The 24,278-nt window shown below is 42.9% G+C and overlaps 2 long non-coding RNA genes across 2 annotated transcripts in view; one reads left to right on the forward strand and one right to left on the reverse strand.

The window, feature by feature from the left end:
- Positions 1 to 24,278, reverse strand: part of LOC145509698 (uncharacterized) — a 49,426-nt gene that overhangs the window by 17,311 nt on the left and 7,837 nt on the right. The window contains exons 2-3 of the long non-coding RNA XR_014056318.1: positions 9,759 to 9,884; positions 9,145 to 9,261 (exon numbers count right to left, since the gene is read on the reverse strand). This is a non-coding gene — a long non-coding RNA (uncharacterized LOC145509698). The remainder of the gene's footprint in view (positions 1 to 9,144; positions 9,262 to 9,758; positions 9,885 to 24,278) is intronic.
- On the forward strand, positions 17,769 to 23,679 carry LOC145511429 (uncharacterized). Its single transcript, XR_014057848.1, has 2 exons — positions 17,769 to 19,942; positions 23,163 to 23,679. It is a non-coding gene; the product is annotated as an uncharacterized LOC145511429 (long non-coding RNA).

Below are 24,278 nucleotides of genomic sequence, written 5' to 3' on the forward strand. Positions count from 1 at the left end.
TGAGTGGGCAGTACTGACAGGAATGAGCGTGACCCCCAAGGTCTCATTGGCTAGAGCTGAGAGCTGCAAGGAATAAACCTGTGTGCCAGGTAAAGCCCCAAGAATGGAAGTACTTCCATTATGTCACAAATTTTTAATGTATTAAATGATTCCAAAATTAAAAGAACCTTCCAAAATCCCATCCACCACCCTCAGTTTGCCATATTCAGAAGGGCTGCCAGGGATTATATTCCAGAAGTCTGGTAAAAAGACACTCACAGAACTCAGAGGGACAGAAAAAAATGATGATTCAGGGACCAGGCTCAGCTTATTAGATCCAGTGTGCACTGGAATGCAAAAGGAGATGATGTGAGTGCACAGGGGGAGGAAAATCAATTTGTCACAGACTGAATCACCTTATTCTGCCCAAGGTCCACTACGCCACTCCCCACAGATTTTATGGGATCATCCAACCAAAGTATTCTGTGCCATCACCAGTTGGAGAGCCAGGGAAGAAAAGAAGAGAACAGCAATCTTTATGATTATTCCAACTATGCTGTGTGAGACACCAGCTTGGAAGCAACTCATTCTGCAGCATTTTTCGGGAGTTGGTCCAGGTGAGCAAATGCAGGAGAAAAATTCAGGATCTTAGCAAGGATCCACTCCTTCACTCACTATCACATCAGCATGTATCTAAGTCCATTCAGGCTGTACCACACATTGGATGGCTTACAGATAGAAATTTATTTCTGAATGGGTGAATAAATACTTCACCAGCTTGAGAGAGCCTGTACATGAGTACAGCCCTGGACCCCCATCCATAGAATCCATTGCTAGTCAAAGGAAAAGCTTAACAACCTCTATTAGTCTCATACCTTACAGTTTTCATAGCACTACATACGCGTTTCCTGATTTTAGCCTCACAGCATATCTGTGAGATAACTATTATCATTTCAGTTTTACGGGTGAGAAAATTGAGCCTGAGAAGTGTTCAATGAGATCCTCAAGATCATAAAACAGATACATAGCAGAACTAGAACTAAATGGCCAAGTTCAAGTTTAGTGTTTATTCTATGCTTGAGGAATACTTCAAAAGAAAGGTGCTTGCTTCTACCTAGATACGTTTCTAATTCATGTATCTACATCTCCTAAGATAGGGTCCAACGTCATCTCTTTACTCTAGGGGGAAAAAATGTGGCCCATTAGAAAGAGCTTGGGCTGGAGTCCAGACCAGAGCTGCAGGAACCCATTACATAACCTTGGACGAGTCTTGGCACCTCTCAGCGGATCTCTGTTTTTTCTTCTCTTGAGTGGATGTAATAATAGCTGACTTGTCTGCCTCATAGAATGCCATGATGCTCCAATAAAAAAAGATAAAATGTGCTACAGAGACATCAGCTTGATATTATAACCGGATGCCAGGGCTCCTGTACCTTGGCCTCCTTGCTTGGAGATCTGATCGTGAAGGGGTTCCAACATCACCCCCACTTCATTTCCGTCTTATCCCAGTGACTTTACTTTTTCCCATATCTGACCCTTCCTTTAGAGCTCAGATATAGAATTAGATAGTGATAATGGAAGTCTTATGAATATATTATACTAAAACCCCTAAATTTTAACCTTTAAATATAATATATGGATTATATTTTATCCTTTTATTTTAAAATAAAAAGACAATTGCTGGTCCTACTAAGAGGCACAAAGACTTACTCAAGATTGTAGCTGTGGCAATATGGATAAGAAAAAAAATTTTTTTTTCCTTTTTTTTTTGGTATCTTGGTGTGGCTTGCAGGATCTTAGTTTCCTGCCCAGGAATTGAACCCTGGGTCCTGAACAGTGAAAGCGCCAAGTCCTAAACACTGGGCCACCAGGGAATTTCAGAGATAAGTTAATTGTAGGATATTCTGGGGAAGAACAAGAAGCCAAATACAATTACAGTTTTAGGTCTGGGAATGAAGGAGGGTGGTGGTGCCTTTAACAAAAGGAGAAGCAAGCAAGTCTGGAAGAGACAAAGAGCAGCTCAGTGGAGAGTACACTGCGTTCAAGGTCTCAGCGGGACACATCAGTTTCTGGGAATGATGAGCACTTAGGAATGATCTACATAAAAGCCATGGGTTTAAAAGACTAGATATTGGATGGGCTTCCTCAAGATTTAAAAAAGAAGAAAAAGAAAAAAGAGCCAGCAGAGAATTTTATACTCCAGTATCCAAGTCTTCACTAATTGGCAATCTTAGTCCTTGTTAATCTATGAAGTCTTTGGGCGTAGTTTGTCAACCATAAATTGGCACTTGCCATGGGTGCTTGCCATCTACAAGGACTAAATCATGTGCCATTGCAGCCACTGACCTTCAACACCCACTGAAGGAATTCAGGGTGGAGAGCAGAAATGAGGCACTCTGTGCTCCAGGAAACTGCAGGACAGGTCTTCAGATAGTTAGATATTCTCAGGAGCTGATTTTATGAGACCAATTTTTATATCTCCTCAGACTTCCCTGGTGGCTCAGATGGTAAAGCGTCTGCCTACAATGCGGGAGACCCAGGTTCAATATCTGGGTGGGGAAGGTCTCCTGGAGAAGGAAATGGCAACCAGTACTCTTGCCTGGAAAATCCCATGGACGGAGGAGCCTGGTAGGCTACAGTCCATGGGGTCGCAAAGAGTCGGACACGACTGAGTGACTTCACTTTCACTTTCACTTCATACCTAGAAAAGCACTAAAATCCTTCACGGTGATGATTGTTTCTCATAACTATCAGAAGCTTCACAAGACCAGCAGAAACTTTCTACAAAAAATATGTGCTTGATTGCATGTACTCTTCCTTTACCCAAATCATATGCTATCCTTTCACCCTGCATTTTTGGAGCAGCTTCTCAGAGCTATCTTAGTGCTGTCTCCTGGGCTGCAGTCCTCATTTGCCCCAAATAAAACTTAACTTGCAACTCTCACGTTGTGAATTTTTTTTAGTTGACAAGTTCTTTCTGATTATGGGTGTCCCATCCCATTTTTTTAAAATGTTTTGAAATAGACATAAGTTTTATTTCTTTGGTTAGGTCAATGTAAGTATTTTCATCAAGATAGAAACTGGAAACATAGATGAATTTTGCAGGCCAGTGCCATTATTTTGATTTACTATAGAATATAGATAGATGGTCTCCTAAAGTTGGGATTATTCTGTTCATACAATTTCATATCTCAGTTGTCCAATCCCATTTTTAACAGGACTTTCATGGTTTGTCCCAATTTATAGATTAAGGAGTTTATGATACATTCCATATGAAATACACAGACATATACTTCTAAATAAATTGCAAATATGGGGTTTTTTGTCAAATATTCTACATGAGAAGCTGGTGGACTTTAAATGCAATTATTGACCATAGTAATATTCTGTATTTTCTTGGGAAAAAAATTTTTGGTGGGAAATTTCCAAAGAAGGATCATAAAAAATACAGTATGTTAAAGCTTTGCCAGGACTCTCTGGTAGCGCAGTGGTTAAGACTTCACCTTCCAATGCAGGGGGTGTGGGTTTGATTCCTGGCCTGGGAGCTAAGAACCCATATGCCTGGAAGCCAAAAAACAAAACATAAACAACAGAAGCAATATTGTAACAAATTCAATAAAGACTTTTTTAAATGGCCCACATCAAAAAAAAATTAAAAAAGAAAAAGAAAATAGAAAGATAAGTAAGAATTGGGACTTGGTAACCCATTTGGGGAGCAGATGTAATCACAAATAGAAGAAAATGAGAGAGAAAAGGAAAATCAGAATGCAATCAGAAGAAGAAAAGTGCCACAGAGTCGGCATTATCAGAAAGAAAAACATCATCATAAAAGGAAGGCTAAGATAAGGACTCGGGCCCTGATGAGGAGCAGGAGGTCATAGGTTCAGGTAGCATTCACTGATTGTGCCATGTGCTTATCTTCACCAAACAGTAAGCTTTTGGGGGTGGGCAACAAATTTTACAGCTGTGTGTGTCTTCACAGAACAGGTTCAAAGCATTCAGCATAGGGTTGTTCATAAATACATAATAAGGCAGAGTTTCAAATATTTGAAAGGAATGTGTTTGGGAGAGGCTGGTGTAAAACTGATAAAGAGTCCAGGTTGGAGTGTCCTTCGCTGAGAGGTTGGGAGACCCTGATTCAGCAGAGGGCCCCCCACCTCGCCAAGACTATTTATAACTACCGGCAAATGTTCCGGGTGCATGCCATTCGGTTCATGACTCAGGAAGACAGAAAATGAATTTATGCTCAGGAATCCTAACTCAAACACGGGGAACCCAGCCTGGCACTTTGTGATGAGCTACAGGAGTGGGGTGAGGGGAGGGGAGGGAGACTCAAGAGGGAGGGGATATGTGTGTAATTATGGCCAAATTGCGCTGTTGTGCGGCAGAAACCAACACAATATGTAAAGAAATTTTCCTCCGATAAAAGAATACGTTTTAAAAAAATTCCCAACTCACAAGTGGAGAACAGAAGCCTGGCTTGTACTTTTCCTCTCACCCTCCTGATTCCCACACAAAGAATAGCCTTTGAGTTAAACAGACACATGTGATTAGCAAGCCCAATAGACCAGACTTTGAGTCTCTAAGAAACAATCTCCTCTTCCTCGGTTGAAATATTTTTCCTTTGCATTTGTTGAAAATATCACTGTGTCCACATAGACAAGTTTGACAACTGAAAATGCTGAGTGTTACAGGCTCACATCCCCTTCATTTCTCCACCAGAGAGAAAAGAGCTCCCCCAACCCCACATGTCATCTCACCCCAACTCCAGATAGAAGGATGCCCATTCTCACCATGCCTTCTCCCTTCCTGTATGTGTCTAGTCAGCTTCCAGTTTATATAGACAAGTCTACACAGTGGTCTCACCCACCAGAGCGCTACACAGACCAACAAAGTCACAAGCGAGTGAGGCTGGAAGAGTCCACGAGGGACTGACCACCTGACACAACGGAGGGCAATGTCCTTTAGTGGTTATGTGAGGTGGCTACTGGGGCTGGACTGCCTGAGCTCACACCCTAGCTTTGCCGCTTGTTACTTTTGTGATCTTAAGTAAACCATAGTCTCTTGGTGCCAGTTCCCTTTTGGGTAACATTTGGATAAGAAGAACACTTTCCTTTTAGAGCTGTTGTGATGACAACACAGTACCTCGCTATCCTTAGGAAGGCATGAGAAAGCTCACCATAAACCGTAAAACACAATGCAAATGCGCAGTGTAACCACCTTTATTCCTCTTACTGACACATCTGGTGTTTAGTTAGTCCTTACTTGTGTGGGTTTTAGGTGGGTTTCAGGAGACAGAGTACTGTTGGACTGTTGAGCACCGAGCAAGTCAGCATTTGTACTGTGCTGGGTCAGACGTGCCCCCATGCAGAGTGCGGGATGCTCAATGGCCCTGGGATGAGGAGCAGGGCTGCTGAAATGAAGCCTTCGCACCTCAGAGCCACCTGGAGGGAGGCCGCCCCGGAAGCAGCCAGGTTTAGAGAAGGGCCCTGGTTGGGGTGCCAGGCAGTCAGAAACCAGGGAGGGATGCAGACACTCTCTGAGCTAGTTATCGCCACCTCACACAGCTGGAGAGAAACAACTGCCACCTCTACCTTCCTGCTCCGTGTAGAGTGAATGATCAATGATTCATCCGCAAACGGAATGTTTCTTTACAAGGATGCAATACATTTGCGTTAGGCTGATTAAAAATTGTTCCTTGTCAGCCTCACAAGTGTAATATTCAAGAGTCTAGAATGCAAATGCAGACAGGGCTTTAGAGTCTGACATACCTGTTCTGCTCAGTGACCTTGGGAAAGTTGCTTTGTTTCTCTGGTTCTGCCACCTTGTCTGTAAAATGGGGAATTCTACTTTTCACCCCACAGGGTTACTGCTGAGTGTCAAAAGAGATGGCACCTGTGAAGTGCTGTACACAGACAACGCTAGGCTCAGAGGAAGCCTAGCATTGACAATGACCATACCCTCTTCCCACCCTAAGTGAATCATTATGTATAAGGGTGCATAGACAGAGCATCCAATTGCTTGTCAGCCTGCACCATGGTATCTCAAGTGTCCTCAGAATTCCCAGCACTGAACTGTAGTCCCTCAGAATATAACAAAACTCCAGGGTGTTTTCCTTTATAACGTTTAGGGTTCTAGTGATTTCATTGCCTTAATTCCATTGTTTCAAATTTACTGATTCAACCATGAAAAGGATGGGTACTACTTTAAAAAGTATAGGCCTAGGTATGCTGTCACCAGGTAGCAGTAAGTACTTTACCTAGAGCTATTTCAATAATTTCTTAAATTTAGAAACTTGTACAAACTTCATTTACTGAAGTTATTATGTTTTGTGTTTATTTTCATGTTAGTGTTCCCTACTCAGCTGGGACCATGGACCACCCATCTTTGTGCTGTCACTGCTTAATTTGGTATTTGATGCATAATTCTCAATAAATCTTTATTTTATTTTATTTTTATTTATTTATTTTTTTAATTAAATTAGTTTATTTATCTATTTTTTAACTTTACAATATTGTATTTGTTTTGCCATACATTGACATGAATCCACCATGGGTGTACATGTGTTCCCCTTCCAGAACCAAATTGAGTTGTTCTTCTGCTTAAACTATCTAATTTGTTAAAAAAAAAAAAAATTCAATATTCCTGTCTATACAGTGGTTCACTGTGACTCAGGATAAATGGTGTTATACCCTTGACACACCAAAAATAAAGTATCTGTTCTCATGAACAACTCATTAATAAATGATGCTCACCAAAGTGCTCAAAAGATCCCAGATATTTCCAAAGTATATTCCATCCTTCTTTCTTAAATGTTTCAATATAACTTTTCTTGCAGTTTTACTGTCTAGCAATTAAAAACAAAAATAACAATAATATAGCTGTTGTTGCTGTTGTTTGGTTGCTAAGTCATGTCTGACTCTTTGTGACCCATGGACTATAGCCTGCCAGGCTCCTCTGTCCATGGGATTTTCCAGGCAAAAATACTAGAGTAGGTTGCCATTTCCTTCCCCAAATATAGCTGTTACCACTTACTGAATGCTTAGCACGTACCTGTGTGAAGTTTTTTACACAGTTTATCTGAATCCTTGTTGCAGCTTTGCTACAGGGTCAAGGAGAGGGTAAACTGAATGCCAATGGGGCAGCTTTGCAAGGTCACTCAGCTAGCAAGCCGAATTTCAAACCCAGAGGGTTAGACTACATCCAGGACTCTTCGCCACTGCACCTAAATGCATCCCAGACTGGCATTTGGGCTTCCCAGGATCCAGGCCACAGACTCCCCTTCACACCCCAGTTTTTGCCTTCTGTGCAGCTTCTGGTTCAGCCAGAGGAGTTACTATTTAACATACATGCTCTGGCTTCCCAGACTCTGCCGAGACTTAAGAAACACCTGCCTCCCAGAATACTTTTCCCACCTTCTCTGCACAGCCGACCCCATCACCATTCAAGACCTAGGGCCAAACACTGTCTCTTGCAGAAAACCTTCCCTCATCCCTTCTGCCTGCCATCACCACGCACACCCCACCAGGAGTCTACCCTCCCTTCTCTAAACTCTCAGAGCATTTTCTTGGCATTGTTGCTGTGACACTTCACACCCCATCCCGGGTATTTCAGCTTTGTGTACGGAAGTCCCGTCTCTGTCTCTACTGGATGCTGTTCACATCGGAAGCAGGATCCACGTGGATCCATGCTGCACCCAGCTCAGCAGCTTGTGGATTGAAGCCCCTGCCACTGCTGTCCCACAACCGGGTCTGAACAGCAGAGTCACAGAGATTCCGCCTCCCCCTTCTCCCAACCCTTCCCCTCAACCTAATTGATTTAACAGCATTTTGTGGGACTCTCCAATGAAGCATGAAATGGACTCACATGCACCAGGAGTCACACAATCAAAAGTCCAGAGAAAAATGGAAATGCTGGATAAGGTCAAAATAGAAACCTGCCAATAGCCACCATCTCTGTCAACAGAGCCCAGTCTTTCTCTCACCTCCTCCCAGCTTGGATTGTGTGATCAAGTCTCAACTGGAAGGCATAAGTAAGGGGCTGAGAGTGCTTAGGAGCTAGGCTGTGCCCCTGAATTTACTCCGGAGAAATTCCATCAACTCAACCAGCATTTATAAGGCACCTACTGCACACCTGCTACTCTGTTGGGCAGTGGAGATGTAGTGATAACAAAGGGTTTTCTGTCTAAGAGCTGAACAGTTGGGTAGGCTCATAAAGAGATGGGGAGGGGAAGAGATGGGCCGCTTCGTTCAGATCATGTCACTGGAGGAAACCCTGTCTCTGCTTTTAACCAGGAAGTGAGGTAACATTTTACATAAAGGCTTGGCTGTGCCGTGTGTTTCATCCTTATTCACTCCCTTCCACGTCTGCCTTGGAGCCCTTGAGTATATCTCCTCCATCAATGCAGATGATAGTGGTAAGTGGAAGATGAAATGCACAGTTTAGAGAAACAAGTCCAGGTGAAGACCCTGTGTAACTGTCCTGTGTAAGCAAAGCTGAGCTGGAGTTTCTTTTCTTTATGTTTTTCTGGTGAAATGCATCCTTTCCCTTCTTAGGAGCCTCAGATGGTATGCCCTCCTGAAAAAAACTAAAATATCTCCAAAGGTATGTAAGATCCATGTCATAATTTTCCCATCTCTGAAGTGGAAAGGGAAACATCCACCTCCTAGAGGCTCTATGAGAAATAGATGAGATAACTCATCTATCTAGTCAATAAATATTACTGAATGCCTATGATGAGCCAGCACTGTTCTAGCTGCTGGAATTAGAGCAGTAAACAAAAGATTTTTTTTAAAAATCCCCATCCTGGGACTTCCCTGGATCCATTGGTTAAGACTCCATGCTTCCAATGCAGGACGCATGGGTTTGATCACTGGTCAAGGAAGTAAGATCCCACATGCTGTGTGGCATAGCCAAAAAAAAAAACCCACAACTTTTAAAAATTATTTTTAAAAAATCCCCATCCTTCCAGTGGGCAAGGAAAGGTAACATATCAGGGTAAAATATACAGTATATCAGACGGTGGAGTGCATGCAAAGCATTTTGCACATGACATGACTTGTGATAAATGCTCAGTATTTATGGTGATAGAGATAATGATTAGCACTAAGAGTAATTTACCAAGAAGAGTCAGCTTCTTCAAGGTCAAGTTCAAAGACACATTACCAGTTAGAGGTACAGGAAGGCCTCAGTTCCCACAGTCACTTAACAGTGTGTCATCCATTTGAAGAAAAGAAGATGATCATCCCTGGAGATATCAAGACTACAGCAAATGCCCGTGTACTTGAGAACAACAATGGAAACAGTTTTCATGCTCAGTCACCCTTACCTCTAAATCACTTCCTCATTTGACTCAGTGATCCAAATATCCCCAAAGACTTTCTTACATGAAAAACAAAATTGTGTTGGCAAGATGTATAAATTGTGTGGCCCTTTGCTTCCTGATATATAAAGAAATGAATCTACTTCAGCGTTGGTCCCCATCACTGGGACAGAGTTCAGTATGCAAACACTCAGAGGTGGCTGACCACAAGCAGAACATCTACCACCCAGAGCAAGGTAACTGACTTTAATTGTGCATCTGAAAAAGCAAAGTGCTGCTTAGAGTTGCTATAAACATCTTCCAATGAAAAAGCGTCTCCCATCTGTAGTAGTCATCTACCCATTCATGCATCCTCCAATCCTCAATCCATCCTTCTACCTATCTAACCATTTATAGAGCCACATACCTATCTAATTAACACCCACCCACCCACCCATCCATTCATCCATATACCTACCTTTCTACTTAACTGTTCCTCCATCTATCCACTCATCTACCCATCCAAATTATCCAGACATGGTCTGTGATGTCTAAGGGCACCCTTAGGATGGATTGTTTTTATTGTCCTTTACAGTCCAAGATTCTGTAATTCCACAAAAATTGATGGATGAGAAATGATGATATACAAAATGAACTGCAATTTCAGTAAGCCCCAAAAGAGCTCTCTCATCTAGCGGAAAAGATCAAAAGATTAATACACACATAATTAAAGCAAGAGGTAGAAAATAAAAAGAGTCTGAGGGAGGTGTAAGTTGCAGCATGAAGGGTGGGGCTAGCTGAGAGTAAAATGACCTGATCCCTACAGAGAAAGGTGGCCTGAACTGTTTTTGAAATATGTGACAATCAGCACTGTGAGTTTGAGGGGCACCAAAAGCCAGAATTACCTCCCCCAGTAGCCTGTACCATGCTTCACACTCCCACCCTCTTTTGCACAAGGGCATCTTCTCCAGGTGGTCCTTATTGGTGGCACAAATTGCCTGGGCAACACATCCAACAGCACCTATCTACAAGATTAGCAATCACATCATCTGTGATTCAGGATTTTATTTTCTGAAGCCAAAATCAGGGCATGTGACAAGCACACAGGGAGACAAATAAAAGGTCTATTTGAGATCTGAGCTGCCTTGGAAAACCTGCCTCGTAGAGATGCTATGCTTGTAGAAACTATTCTCCCTGCCTGGCCGCAGTAGATTATTACTAAATACAAATCTAATTTAATCAGTCCCTTATTTTTTATGTCTCTGACTTCACATGATCTTCAAGGTCCTCCTTAATCTATCTCAAATATAATTTTTTGCCAATATTTCTACCAGCCACTGCCCTCATTCTGCTTTTGATGCACCAAGATATTTACCGCTTCCTAATTAAACCCAGTATTTTCAGCCTCTCTGCTTTTGCTCACAGGATCTCTCTGCCCAGAATTACTTCCTTCTCTCTCTCTCTCCCTCTCCCCTTTTCTGCTCATTTCTTTTTAAACAGCTTTATTGAGGAATAATGGATATACAAAAAACTGCACATGTTAAATGTATAGAATTTGATGAGTTTGGACATAGGCATATACTCATGAAGCAATCATCATAATCAAGGTGATAGACATACCCAGCACCTCTGAAAATTTCTTTGTGCCTCTCCTTGCTGTGGTTGTTATTGTTGTGCTGCGTACTAAGTCACATTAGTCGTGTCCGACTCTTTGAGACCCTATGGACAGTAGCCCGCCAGGCTCCTCTGTCCATGGGGATTCTCCAGCAAGAATACTGGAGTGGGTTGCCATGCCCTCCTCCACGGGATCTTCCCGACTCAGGGATCGAACCTGAATCTCCTGCATTGGCAGGCGGATTCTTAAAACTAGTGCCACCTGGGAAGCCCAAGAACAATTAACATGAGATCTGCCCTTCTAAGAGATGGTTAAGGGCACTATACAGTATTGTTCACTATAGGTGTTATGTAGTAAGACAGACTCTAGGACCATTGTCATCTTGCATAACTGAAACATTATACCCATTGAACAACTTCCCAGTTCCCCTTCCTCAGCCCCTGGCAACCACCATTCTACTCTGTTTCACTGAGTTAGACTCTTTTAGACACTTCTCATTCTCTAAGGGGGAAGTCCTGAGTTAGCTTCTCCATTCTTAAAAGTCACACGCTGCCATTCATTCCTCCACAGGTCCCACAACACTTAATTTTTCCAATTTGGCATTTAATAGATTTTCCATGTGTTAGTTTCTTATGTACATGAATCTCTTCCTCCTCTCTCCAACTTTATTGTAAAGAGGAAAAGAGTAGGAGCCCCTCTGTTAAACTAGATAGTGCTAGGTATGTAGTTTCTCAGTAAATATTTCTATAATAATTATGGCTTTGGTTGTCAGAACATCAAGCTTTGAAACTGTCTCAGATTATCATTAACAAGTAGATAATATAGAAAGCTATACTTTTTTGAAGTTCTTCATTCCTATTTTACTAATATTAAACATAAGACCAAGTGGATCAGAAATACCTTGGTAACTGTGGCCGATTCCTGTTGATGTTTGGCAGAAAACAACAAAATTCTGTAAAAAAATTATCCTTCAATTTAACAAAAAGAAATACCTTGGTAGCATTTGAATTTTGTTCTCTTAAAGCTCAGCAATTGAACAAAGTCAAACTGAAAAGACCTCAGAAATCACCCAGTTTAGTGTCCCCATTTTGCAGATAAGATTGCATTGTTTCGACTTAGTCACCCCTGCAGTTAGAACTGTTACCGAGCTACAACCACAGGGACAGTTCTGGGCCCCTCTCTCCTGCCGTTGCCCCGACAAGGCTCAGTCAGTGATCCCAGGGCACACCTAGGACATGGAAGCATGCTACAGTTGTCATCAAACCCAGGAAATGGGTGGCAATTCCTCCTCTCCCCCTTCCCTCCTCCAGGGCGAAGACTGGGCAAGTGCTCTTTCAACTCTTACAGATTGGGATTTTTTTTTCTTGTCCAAATCAGTTATTTTAAGAAAAGGGGGAAGGAAACCACTTGTCATTTCTGAGATTAGTCACACACACACTCACAAGCTCATTGTCAAGTCAGATCACAATGAACATCCAGCTTAAGGCTTTTTTTCTTTGCAAGAGGGATGGAAAAGGAGAGATCATGAATGTCCATCCTAGAAGAACTCAGCAGGCAAATAATCAGGGATAAAAGAGAGCTACCCACCCACAGGTCACCTTGAAGCACTGAGTGACTGTTCTGAAAGGCTAAAACCAGTAACAGACACTCTGGGTGGGGATAGGCACAGAGAAGACGTGGGGAGAACAGGATTATTACTGTTGCAAATATGGCCAAAGTCACATTTGACGCTGCAGGCTAGCCTTGGATGCGAAGAATAAACTCATCTGAATTCCAAGAGCAAATATTTTCAATTCTGGCACTGTCACTGAGGAGTGAAAAAGCCAAGCTCCTGTTTGTTCATAGAATGAAACTCAGGACATCTGAGAAAGATTGATTTTCGAGTGTCTTGATCTGCACTGTGTCTTTACTCATCTTCCATTGTTTTATAGGATTCTCATGACTGGGGGATAAGATAGGGGTGATAATGTTCATTTAACAGCTAGGACCCTGAGGGAAAAGCAGGTGGGATGAATTGGGAGATTGGGATTGACGTATATACACCATTAATGTGTGTGTGTGCTCAGTCGCTCAGTCGTGTCTGACTTTTTGCGACCCCGTGGACTGTAGCCCGCCAGGCTCCACTGTCCATGGAATTTTCCAGGCAAGAATACAGGAGTGAGTTGCCATTTCCTACTCCAGGGAATCTTCCCAATCCAGGGATCAAAGCCACGTTTCTGTCATCTCCTGTATTGACAGATGGATTCTTTACCACTGCACAACCTGGGAAGCCTATTGACACTATATATAAATCAGATAACTAACGAGAACCTATTGTATAGCTCAGGAAACTCTACTCGATGCTCTGTGGTGACCTGAATGAGAAGGAAATCCAAAAAAGAGGGGATATATGTACACATATTGCTGATTCACTTTGCTGTGCAGCAGAAACTAACACAACATTGTAAACAACTATACTCCAATAAAAATTAATTTAAAATAAAACAAAAGACCAACCAACACAAAAAAGGGCTAGGACCAAAGAGTGTAGTGCCTCTCTCAAGTTTAGGCAGGTTCTTAGGACAGATTGAGGACTCAGAACCAGGCTTCCTGGACACTGAGATACAAGGTGTTGCAAAGCTGGTAGGTCCTTCCGAAGAGCAGAGGGACTTCCACCTGTCAGTCTCCCTCGCACAATAGCAGAAGTCTTGTAAACACATGCACAACCTCAGCTAAGAAAAGGTACAAAGCGGGGGTGCTCTGCACCCCATGGGTAAGAGTCTCCCTTTGATGTCCCCTGGGTCTCACCTTTCTCCTGCTGAGCTCTGTGGTTAGCTCGATACTAGACTCCAGAGCCATCTTCCTTTCCCTTAAAACTCTAGCCCAAGCTGGACCAGTATGTCCTTTTCTTCTTTTCCAAAAGCAGAGCTGAGATAGCAACATTTCTGCAAAGGACAGCTATGAATAGTAACCAGAGAGTTGTGACCAACAATAAAAAACAGTATCATAACTGCCACATTTCCAAAGAAGTTTGTGATGCTGAGAGAACTAGAGACTTGACCCCAGAAGGCCAGAGCCTCTTCCCAGGCACCTCCTTTCCCAGGAGCTCATCTCCAGTTCAGTCACTGGTGCCCAACTACAGATGTAATCAGTTTCTGCACCTTGCAATGCAAGGGTTCTTATCCCCATTTCACAGATGATGAAACTGAAACACAGGAAGTTGTGTATCTCAACACTCAGCTACTGACTGATGGGGCTGCAGCTTTACCTCCACCTTGATTCCGATGACTGGCCCCCTTCCAGCTCTACAATTGCTTGTCCTTTAATGTAGTTAGCAGTCCTTCTGCTTACTATCCTTTCAGCACCATTACTAAAAAAAGTGCTTGAGGCAACTTTCATAAGCATTTGCTCCTACGATCTTCCTCTGTGTAGAATCCTCTGCTGAGTAAATTCATCCACATGGTGGCGAAAACCTGTGATCACTATTTAATCAACCAACAAGTACCAATTAAAGTTCACTATGTGACAAGCACAGGGACTGTGGAGACATTTCTAAGACACCTTAGACCTTTGGGTTGTACAAAAGAGCTGAGTTGGAGAGACAAAAATAACACATATTAGAACAAACTGCTATAATATAAAGACAGCATTTCATTATTTGCCAAATCACAAACCCTGGAATGCCTTCAGGGCCTGGGCTACACTCATTTGCATATTCTCATGCTGAGAAAACGTGACTGACTGCAGATTACAGTATCAAACATTGGTAGACATTATTCAGAGCCAATCAGGGGAACAAAGACATCAAATAAGTGCAGTAAATCCAATTTTGATCAAAGAGCAAGGCAATGATTAAATAATCTGTGAAGTTTTTTTTTATTTAATACAGTTCTCAGGGAATTCTGAAAGGATCCCCACGGAGTCTTGAGCAACGACAGCATCACGGAAACATGGGACTTCATTCTCAAATGGATTTATTGGAGAGGGAAATACTCGCTTGGATTTATAAACTCTGGGATGTTTGTTTGAAAAAAAAAGGAAATCATGGGACTTCCCTGATGGTCCAATGGTTAAGAATCCACCTCGCAATGCAGGGGTTGCAGTTCAATCCCTGGTTAGGGGACTAAGATCCCACATGTCACAGAGCAACGAAGTCCACATACTGCAACTACCGAAGCCTGTGTGCTCTGGGGTCCATGCGACACAACTACTGAGCCCACAAGCCACAACTAGAGAGTCCACGCGCCACAACAAGACCCTGCATGATGCAGCTAAGACCCTACACAGTCAAATAAATTTTTTTTTAATTAAAAAAAGAAAATCATGCTACTTTATTACTGAACTAGGGTCATTTTTAACTTAAATACATAAGAAGCTATGTAGGAAACTGACTTGATGTGTCTGGAATGTATCATTTCTATATTTGGGGGTGGGGGGGAAAGACTGTTAAGACACTGGTCAAATATTGCTCAAAGTCAGGGAATTTTTTTCTAAACTTGGCAAAGATTTCCATTCCCTTCTGGCTCGAAGAAGTGCCAACTTTCATGTTGCTGGAGAGCTCTGGGGACTTGATGAGGTTTGTTTTTGTATGTGTTTGATTCCAGACAATTACATTCTTTATTTTTGGCTGTGCTGGATCTTCACTGCTGTGGCAGCTTTTCTCTAGTTGCGGAGCATGGGCTCTAGGGCGTGCAGGCTTCAGTAGCTGTGGCTCCTGAGCACAGGCTCAGTAGTTGTGGTACTCACGCTTAGTTGCTCCAAGGCACATGGGATCTTCCCAGAAGAGGGATCGAACCTGTGTCTGCCACACTGGCAGGCAGATTCTTTACCACTGAGCCACCAGGGAAGCCTCAGAAGATTGCATTCTGAAGGGTCTATAAGTCAAGGCCAGATCTGCACATGTCCGGTGCTTAACTGCCTTCCAAGCTCCACCTGAGCCTATGATAGAGTTTCTCAGTGGCTCAGCTGTTAAAGAATCTGGCTGCAATGCAGGAGACTTGGGTTTGATCCCTGGGTTGGGAAGATCCCCCGGAGAAGGGAAAGGCTACCCACTCTAGTATTCTGCCCTGGAGAATTCCACGGACTGTACAGTCCATGGGGTCACAAAGAGTTGGACACGACTGAGTGACTTTCACTTACCACCTCAGCACAGCTATATCAGAATCTCTAGGAAGGGACCAGGCGGTAGTATTAGTTGAAAGCTCCGCAGGCAATCCCTATGTACAAGTGAAGTTGAGACCGCTGCTGTGTCAGTTGTCCCTCTGAAGCCCAGCTTGTACCAGGATGCTGAGCTGCCAAAGTTCAACAGCTGTTAGCATCACACCATAGCCTGGCAAGTAGTGTCCCAGGCTCTGCAGTCCATCCCCAGGCCGCTGTGAATCCCACCTCCCCTACAATTCTAGTTGTGGGTCCAAAGCCATGGAAGAATGATGATATTTCTGTGCCTCCTTTCCCTCATCTGTAAAATGGGGATTAAATCTTCTTTGAGGATCTTCATGAGAATTAACAAAGGTAATATATATATGTTATATATATATAATATATACATATATAAGGTGCTGAGTGTACCATGGGGCACACAGTGAGCCCTGGAATACATAACTTCTGAACTCTCACTGTGCCACCCTGAGTGAAGAGGAGAAGACACAAGATGAACAGTGCCTGGTAATCCGGGAGGAATTGGCTATCATTTATCTTTCTCGTCTCTTCCCTCCGATAACCTTCCCCTTGGCATTTGAGGTGGAACACAAAACGCTTATATATCTTCCCCAGCTGCAAACTGTCCTTTACAGATAGCCCCAGAGGGCAGAGAGCAGCATCTCTGGGTGGTGGAGAAGGGCAGCTGCCCTGGGAGATATGCCCTGAGTCCTGGACTTTTTAGGAGCTCTGATCAGTTTCCACTGGGCAGAGTATCAGACACTGAACCCAGTGGATTTTCTGAACCTGAGTGGCTGTGAGGAAGGAGAGGGTCTCTCTGTCTTCTTGCCTTTATGTGTGCAGAAGTCACCACCAGCAGAATTCAAACAGGTACTCATGACCCCAGCTTCCTCTTTTCTGAGAAGCATAGATTCTGAACCACAGTAAAAGCTCTGTGATTCAGATTTTATATTGTGATAAGACAGGTTACACTAAAACAATAATCTTTAACTTGCAGCAGAAGTCCCTTCTTTTTGAACACATATTTTAACTCCAGGTGCTGCCTAACAAATCATGAAAAGCGGGTTTTACTGGAAGAGGATCTGCATCTCTGACGCATGCCAGATGCTTGGCATGAATTATCTCCTCCCTTCAGACTGAGGCTCATGGAAAAGAACCAAGGTATAAATTCAACTGGCAAATGCTTGATTCCTGGGACTGGATTTTTCCCAAAGCTGCACATGTCAATATCACCCAGAAACCTTGTCAAGAGATTTTGGGGCCTCAGCCCTAGAGTTTCTAATCCAGGAAGTCTGGGATAGGGCCCAAGTGTCCGCATTTCTAACAAGTTCCCAGGTGATGCTGATGCTGCTGGTCCAGGGACCACAGTTTGAGAACATCTACTTTTATGGCCACAGTATCGATTATATAAACCTTAGTCAAAAAGAACAGGGGAGGAGGAGTCCTTAAGCATAACTGTAAAGTAGATTGTTGGGTTTCCCTACCCACCCACATACATGCAATACCATTATTTGCTGAGCAGATGTATTCCTCAGAAGCAGTAGAAGGTTTCTGCTTAGGCCAGATCCAAGCATACCCTCCATAGCAGCTGAGAATGGAAAGCCAAGGCTTTGGTTGTCTCCCAGATTTGGTGGCTTAGTTCCCTAAGGGTCTTTCCTTGGACCAGGTAAGGAAAAGTCCAGGAAAGGGAAAATAAACTGGCCCCACAAGGCAGCCACAGCACCCTTACTCAACCTTTACTCTTTTCTTTTTTTCTTAAAATTTCTTTTTTGGCCATGCTGTGCAGCACGTGGCATCTTAGTTCCCCAAGCAGGGAGTCAACCTGTGCCTCCTGCAATGTAAGCACAGAGTCTTAACCACTGAACCATAGGGAAGTCCCCTTATTCAGCCTCTTCAGGAGACCTTAGCAACCACTGAAGCTTGATTGCAATTTGTGGCCATTAACACAAGCTGGTCCTCAGGTGACCTCAGAAAGCCCTTTCTCTGATATTTGTCTGGTTTCCTAGCAACCTAAACATTAAGAAACAGAGGTGAAAACAAAAATTTCTAGGAGATCATCCCCTGATGGCTTCCCCCACTAGGTATTGGAAGCAAATTAGAAGCATTCTGACTGAATTAGGTATCTGCAGAGGTATCTGTGGAATTAGCAGCATTTTGACTGCCAGCATGAATAAGGTCTGTCATCTTAATCTACAGACTAAACAGAAAACCACAGGCCGATGACTGTAGTTCCCCCTCACAATTAAAGCCACACAAAAGCACAACTGCAAATGAGGCAGTGAAGCTGGGAGCTGCTGGCAGAAAGACCAGCTTGTGTGCAATGAGCTGAAATAAAACCAGTGTTTGAAAGCTTAGAGCTTTGAGAAATATATATGTCATGGCATTTTTTAGAAGACAATATATGAAGTAATTGCCACCTACCCAATAGCGTGAAATGGATCAAAATGGCAAGAAATGCTACCCCAGTGAGGTTTTAGTCAATTAGATGATGTTGGAAAGTGTGATATTTGGAGAGAAAGTGAGAGTGGAGTCATCCCTGCGTTCAAGTCCCAACTCTGCCACTTATCGGCAGAGTGACCTTGGACATAAGGCCGGATCCCCACATCCAAACCATCAGCAGGCCCTCCACCACCAAAAGATGTCCTAAGTCTGGTCACTTCTCTCATCACCATTGCTACCCACTGCGTGCAAGCCACCATTCATCTCTTATCTGGATTACTATAATAACCTGCTAACTAGTCTCCCTGCATCTATAGTTGTCACCTAACAGTTCATTCTCTACTCAATAGCCAGAGTGAGCTGGTCTTTTTTTTAAATTGTGATGAAACATGCATAATAAAATTTTCCATTTAAACCACTTTTAAGTAGTGTTAAGTATGTCCACACTGTTGAGCAACTAAATCTCTAGAATGTTTTCATCTTGCAAAACTGTAACTCTGCACCCATTAAACAATTCCTCATTTCCTAACCACCCTTAGCAACTTGTTTCTGTGAGTCTGACTACTCTAAGTACCACATATAAGTGAAATCACGTAGTTTTTGTCTTCTAGTAACTAGCTTATTTCACTAAGCATTATTATTCAAGGCTCCCTTCATGCTGTAGTATGTGTCACTATATTCTTCTTTTTAAGGCTGAATAATATTCCATTATATGTAGAAGAACACATATAGTTTATCTATTCATCTGTCAGGGCTTCTCAGGTGACTCAGTGGGTAAAGAATTCATCTGCCAATACAGGAGACACAAGAACGCAGGTTGATGATACCTGGGTCAGGAAGATCCCCTGGAGTAGGAAATGGCAACCCAATCCAGTTTTCATGCCTGGAAAATCCCATGGACAGGGGAGCCTGGTAGGCTATAGTCCATGGTGTTGCAAAGAGTCAGACACAAGGGAACAACTGAGCACACACATTCATCTGTCAATGGACATTTGTGTTGCTTCCGCCTCTTGGCTATTATGAATATTGTTGCTACAAACATGAATGTATGACTTTCCAAGACACTTCTTGCAATTCTTTTGAACTATATGGTATTAATATTTTTAACTTTTTGAGGAGCTGCCACACTGTTCTTCATGATAACTGCATTATTTTACATTCCTACTAGGAGTACAAAATGATCTTTGAAGTCCTCAGTACTGTTGACATTTCAAGCTGGGTAACTAGTTGGGTGTGTGTGTGTGTGTGTGTGTGTGTGTGTGTGTGTGTGTGTTTGTAGAGGTGGGGGAGGGCTAGTTCCTGTCTCATGTGACATAATATGTTTAGCAGCATCCCAGGCCTCTACCTAATTCAGTTCAGTTCAGTCGCTCAGTCGTGTCTGACTCCTTTCGATCCCATGAACCACAGCACGCCAGGCCTCCCTGTCCATCACCAACTCCTGGAGTTTACCCAAACTCATGTCCATTGAGTCGGTGATGCCATCCAACCATCTCATCCTCTGTCTTTCCCTTCTCCTCCTGCCCTCAACCTTTCCCAGCACCAGGGTCTTTTCAAATGAGTCAGCTTTTCGCATCAAGTGGCCAAAGTATTGGAGTTTCAGCTTCAACATCAGTCCTTCCAATGAACACCCAGGACTCATCTCCTTTAGGATGGACTGGTTGGATCTCCTTGCATTCCAAGGGACTCTCAAGAGTCTTCTCCAACACCACAGTTCAAATGCATCAATTCTTGGGCGCTCAGCTTTCTTTATAGTCCAACTCTCACATCGATACATGACTACTGGAAAAACCATAGCCTTGACTAGACGGACCTTTGTTGCAAAGTAATGTCTCCGCTTTTTAATATGCTGTCTAGGTTGGTCATAACTTTTCTTCCAAGGAGTAAGTGTCTTTTAATTTCATGGCTGAAGTCACCATCTGCAGTGATTTTGGAGCCCCCCAAAATAAAGTCAGCCACTGTTTCCACTGTTTCCCCATCTATTTGCCATGAAGTGATGGGATCGGATGCCACGATCTTAGTTTTCTGAATGTTAAGCTTTAAGCCAACCTTTTCACTCTCCTCTCTCCTCTCTCACTTTCATCAAGAGGCTTTTTAGTTCCTCTTGACTTTCTGCCATAAGAGTGGACATTTGCGTTGGACAAATACATCTGCATTTCTGAGGTTATTGATATTTCTCCCAGCAATCTTGATTTAAGCCTGTGCTTCATCCAGCCCAGCGTTTCTCATGATATACTCTGCATATCCTTTTCCTATTTGGAAACAGTCTGCTGTTCCATGTCCAGTTCTAACTGTTGCTTCCTGACCTGCATACAGGTTTCTCAAGAGGCAGGTCAGGTGGTCTGGTATTCCCATCTCTTTCAGAATTTTCCACAGTTTATTGTGATCCACACAGTTATGTTTCTCTGGAACTCTCTTGCTTTCTCAGTGATCCAGCGGATGCTGGCAATTTGATCTCTGGTTCTTCTGCCTTTTCTAAAACCAGCTTGAACATCTGGAAGCTCACAGTTCACATACTGCTGAAGCCTGGCTTGGAGAAGTTTGAGCATTACTTTACTAGTGTGTGAGATGAGTGCAATTGTGCAGTAGTTTGAGCATTCTTTGGCATTGCCTTTCTTTGGGATTGGAATGAAAAGTGACCTTTTCCAGTCCTGTGGTCACTGCTGAGTTTTCCAGATTTGCTGGCATATTGAGTGCAACACTTTCACAGCATCATCTTTTAGGATCTAAAATAGCTCAACTGGAATTCCATCACCTCCACCAGCTTTGTTTGTAGTGATGCTTCCTAAGGCCCACTTGACTTCACATTCCAGGATGTCTGGCTCTAGGTGAGTGATCACACTATTGTGATTATCTGGGTCATGAAGATCTTTTTTGTACAGTTCTCCTGTGTATTCTTGCCACCTCTTCTTAATATCTTCTGCTTCTGTTAGATCTATACCATTTCTGTCCTTTATTGAGCCCATCTTTGCATGAATGTTCCCTTGGTATCTCTAATTTTCTTGAAGTGATTTCTAGTCTTTCCCATTCTATTATTTTCCTCTATTTCTTTGCACTGCTCTACCCCCTAGATACCCGTAATACCTTCACCCGTCAAATGTGACAACCAAAAATATTTCCAGGCATTGTTGAATGTTTCCTGGTTGAGAATCACTGAATTAGATCCTGGATCTCCCCAGCTTAAAGCCTTCTGGAGTCTTCCCACCATACTTAGGATAAAATCCAAACAGTCCCCAGCAAAACTCCCAAGGCTGCTCTGCCCACTTCTTTGACCTTGTCTTACTGGGCTTTGTATTTGGTCCCCAGCACAACAAAATTATTGCTAGCTCAGGGCCTTTACATTTATTGTTCCCATTGCCTGGGGTCTCAGGTCTCTGCCATTCACATCTCAACTCATATGTCACCTCCTCAAGGATGTGTTCCTTGATCAACCAACTCAATAATCCAAAAATCATGTTAAAAATAACAGACATTTATGATCCCAGACAAACCAGGAACTTTTGATAGCCTATTGATGAAGGTGAAAGAGAAGAGTGAAAAAGTTGGCTTAAAACTCAACATTCAAAAACCAAAGATCATGGCATCTGGTCACATCACTTCATGACAAATAGATGGAGAAACAATGGAAACAGTGACGACTTTATTTTCTTGGGCTTCAAAATCACTGCAGATGGTGACTGCAGCCATGAAATTAAAAGATGCTTGCTCCTTGGAAGAAAAGCTATGACAAACCTAGACAGCATATTAAAAAACAGAGACGTTACTTTGTCAACAAAGGTTCGTCTAGTCAAAGCTATGGTTTTTCCAGTAGTTATGTATAGATGTGAGAGTTGGACCATAAAGAAGGATGAGCACTGAAGAATTGATGTTTTTGAACTGTGGTGTTGGAGAAGACTCTTGAGAGTCCCTTGGACTGCAAGGAGATCAAACCGGTCAATCCTAAAGGAAATCAACCCTGAATATTCATTGGAAGTACTGATGCTAAAGCTGAAGCTCCGATTGTTTGGCCACCTGATGCAAAGAACCGACTCATTAGAAAAGACCCCGATGCTGGGAAAGATTGAAGGCAGGAGGAAAAGGGAACAACAGAGGATGAGATGGTTGGATGGCATCACTGACTCAATGGACATGAGCTTGAGCAAGCTCATGTCAGAGAAGCCTGGTATGCTTCAGTCCATGGGGTTGCAAAGAATTGGACATGACTGAGAGACTGAACAAAAACAACTAATTATCCATCTGTCAGACTAGGACTTGAGCTCCATGAGAGCAGGGATTTGGTCTATTTTGTTCATCAAGTGTCCCCAGCACCTACAACAGCAGCAGAGTAGATGCTCAGCAAGCATTGCTGAATGAATGTCAAAACTTTCTGACCTTGATTACTTCAACTCTGAAAATGGATATGATAACTGACAGCCTAGAGACTGTTATACAGAATAAATACCACAAATGTGCTATCAGATCCTCAGTAAAATGCTTATTTCCTTCTTGCTATTTCCATAGAAAAGTAAAGTTTTCTAATTAAAGAGATCTTGGTCCATCAAAGTGGAATCCCAGAACTGGAGGTGAGGGTCTCAGTTCAGTTCAGTTCAGTTGCTCAGTCGTGTCCGACTCTTTGCGACCCCATGAATTGCAGCACACCAGGCCTCCCTGTCCATCACCAACTCCCAGAGTCTACCCAAACCAATGTCCATCGAGTTGGTGATGCCATCCAACCATCTCATCCTCTGTCGTCCCCTTCTCCTCCTGCCCCCAATCTCACCCAGCATCAGGGTCTTTTCCAATGAGTCAACTCTTCGCATGAGGTGGCCAAAGTATTGGCGTTTCAGCTTCAACATCAGTCCTTCCAATGAACACCCAGGATTGATCTCTTTTAAGATGGATTGATTGGATCTCCTTGCAGTCCAAGGGACTCTCAAGAGTCTTCTCCAACACCACAGTTCAAAAGCATCAATTCTTCGGCGCTCAGCTTTCTTCACCATCCAACTTTCACATCCATACACGACCACTGGAAAAACCATAGCCTTGACTAGACGGACCTTTGTTGGCAAAGTAATGTCTGTGCTTTTAAATATGCTATCTAGGTTGGTCATAACCTTCCTTCCAAGGAGTAAGCGTCTTTTAATTTCATGGCTGCAATCACCATCAGCAGTGATTTTGGAGCCCAAAAAATTAAAGTCTGACACTATTTTCACTGTTTCCCCATCTATTTCCCATGAAGTGATGGGACCAGATGCCATGATCTTAGTTTTCTGAACGTTGAGCTTTAAACTAACTTTTTCACTCTCCTCTTTCACTTTCATCAAGAGGCTCTTTAGTTCTTCTTCACTTTCTGCCATAAGGGTGGTGTCATCCGCATATCCGAGGTTATTGATATTTCTCCCGGCAATCTTGATTGCAGCTTGTGTTTCTTCCAGCCCAGCATATCTCATGATGTACTCTGCATATAAGTTAAATAAGCAGGGTGACAGTATACAGCCTTGACGGACTCCTTTTCCTATTTGGAACCAGTCTGTTGTTCCATGTCCAGTTCTAACTGTTGCTTCCTGACCTGCATACAGGTTTCTCAAGAGACAGGTCAGATGGTCTGGTATTCCCATCTCTTTCAGAATTTTCCAGTTGATTGTGATCCACACAGTCAAAGGCTTTGGCATAGTCAATAAAGCAGAAATAGATGTTTTTCTGAAACTCTCTTGCTTTTTCGATGATCCATTGGATGTTGGCAATTTGATCTCTGGTTCCTCTGCCTTTTCTAAAACCAGCTTGAACATCTGAAAGTTCACGGTTCATGTATTGCTGAAGCCTGGCTTGGAG

The sequence above is a fragment of the Giraffa tippelskirchi genome, chromosome 6 (genome assembly GCF_054371585.1).
Source record: "Giraffa tippelskirchi isolate mGirTip1 chromosome 6, T2T-mGirTip1v1.2.pri, whole genome shotgun sequence".
Taxonomy (NCBI): Eukaryota; Metazoa; Chordata; class Mammalia; order Artiodactyla; family Giraffidae; genus Giraffa; species Giraffa tippelskirchi.